Raw genomic sequence first — 1,637 nt, 5'->3', positions numbered from 1 at the left:
TGTATGCAGATGTAACTGACTGATAAGCAAGACAGAAGGGAGAGCCAGATCTCGTAGCGCTTTGAAGGTTAGAACAAGAGGAGCAACGTGGTCCATACAACCCACTAGTGCTGGATTTATACAGCACCATCTACACATCATTCTGCTACATAAATTCTGCAATGCTTCTTCATGGTTATTTCATTGTTACTGTTCAGAGGGGCATCCATGCACTACAGTGCAACAAACGTAGGAGGAAAACTGAAACTGGAACATTTGTGGTATGAAAAGTTACAGGATTTCATCCGGAAGTTGTGCCGAGTGAGAATGAATGAGTCTGTCAGCCCCAAAACCTTTGGAGGTGCAAACAGTATTGAAATTGGGATCTCGTATAATTGCCTGAATGGCACCCTGAGCACAGATCGTCATGCATGCCCCATGAAAAGAACACCCAGAGGAGGCCAATGGAAAGGCATGCGGTGGCCAGCCGGAGTCATTTTGCGGCCTCAGGCGGAACAGCCCCAAGTCAAGGTATGTTGTAGCCAAGGCCAGCCAAGTCATTTTGGCATCCCAGGCAGAAAATCCCACATGTTCCTCTTCACCTCCCGGGAAGTTAAAAGAACAGCCATCAATATGACCACCACTCGGCCTTCTTTGCCTGTTGTGCTCCCTCCCCTCTGCCCACAAAGCCCCCACTTAGTTATGCACACATTCCTGTTCCCATAGTCTTCCTCCTAAGCCACCAGAACCCTCCTGCCTGCCCCCATGCTCCTATACCACCCCTTTGTCTATCCCCCCCATACAACTCCCCTTCAGAGCCAGATGGATGCTAATCAAGATGACTGCTCAGACTTGCCCCCCCACACTTGGCCCGGACTCCTTTCCCTGTTCTCCCACCCCCCCACCGGAAGTGTCCTCGTGCAGCAACAAAGCCCATTGACATCCTTCTTTTCCAAACTTGCTCTGCTGAGCATGCTCAGGAGGACGGGACATAGGAAGCTGCCTTATACCAAGTTAGACCAATGGTCCATCTAGCTCAGTATTGTCTACACTGACTGGCAGTGGCTCTCCTGGTTTCAGACAAACAGCCTCTTCCAGCCCTACCTGGAGATGCAGCCGGGGATTGAACCTGGATCTTCTGCATGCAAGGCAGATTCAGTACCACCAAGCTATGATCCTTCCCCCAAACTCATGTGTGCCCAACGTGAGGCTCGAACCCATGACCCTGGGATTCAGAGACCCACGCTCTACCAATTGAGCTAGGCAGGTGCTGGAGCATGCTCAGTAGCAGCATTTGCCCTTATTCCATCTCAGTGTGATGACAATCCAGTGCAGATGATATACAGAGAGGAATAAAACTAAAAACTAAAATAAAACATTGAGCACCTGGACCGCAGACTGAGTAGGCTCATAGGGATACTGGTTGCAGTCTTCCCACTATGGTGAAATATATTCAATTATTCTTAAATTTGCATCTCTGTGCATAAAATAGCTTAAGCAAATGTTATGCAGATCTCTGCCATCTCTTGTCCTCTCCTTTTGGTGCTGTGTAAGTGGTCACCTGGGCCATGTTGCTCCTTGGAAATTTGCTGCCCTCCTGAACTGGCCTTAGGACAGGGGTTTGGTTAACCTTTCCTGATGGCCACAATCTCTTTTGG

The 1,637-nt window shown here is 49.1% G+C and overlaps 1 non-coding gene across 1 annotated transcript; it reads right to left on the bottom strand.

The window, feature by feature from the left end:
* Positions 1-1,175: 1,175 nt before the first annotated feature.
* Positions 1,176-1,248, bottom strand: TRNAQ-CUG (transfer RNA glutamine (anticodon CUG)). Its single transcript has one exon. It is a non-coding gene; the product is annotated as a tRNA-Gln (tRNA).
* Positions 1,249-1,637: the final 389 nt, after the last annotated feature.

The sequence above is a fragment of the Rhineura floridana genome, chromosome 9 (genome assembly GCF_030035675.1).
Source record: "Rhineura floridana isolate rRhiFlo1 chromosome 9, rRhiFlo1.hap2, whole genome shotgun sequence".
NCBI classification, from domain to species: Eukaryota; Metazoa; Chordata; class Lepidosauria; order Squamata; family Rhineuridae; genus Rhineura; species Rhineura floridana.
This window is presented reverse-complemented; position numbering and strand designations above follow the sequence as displayed.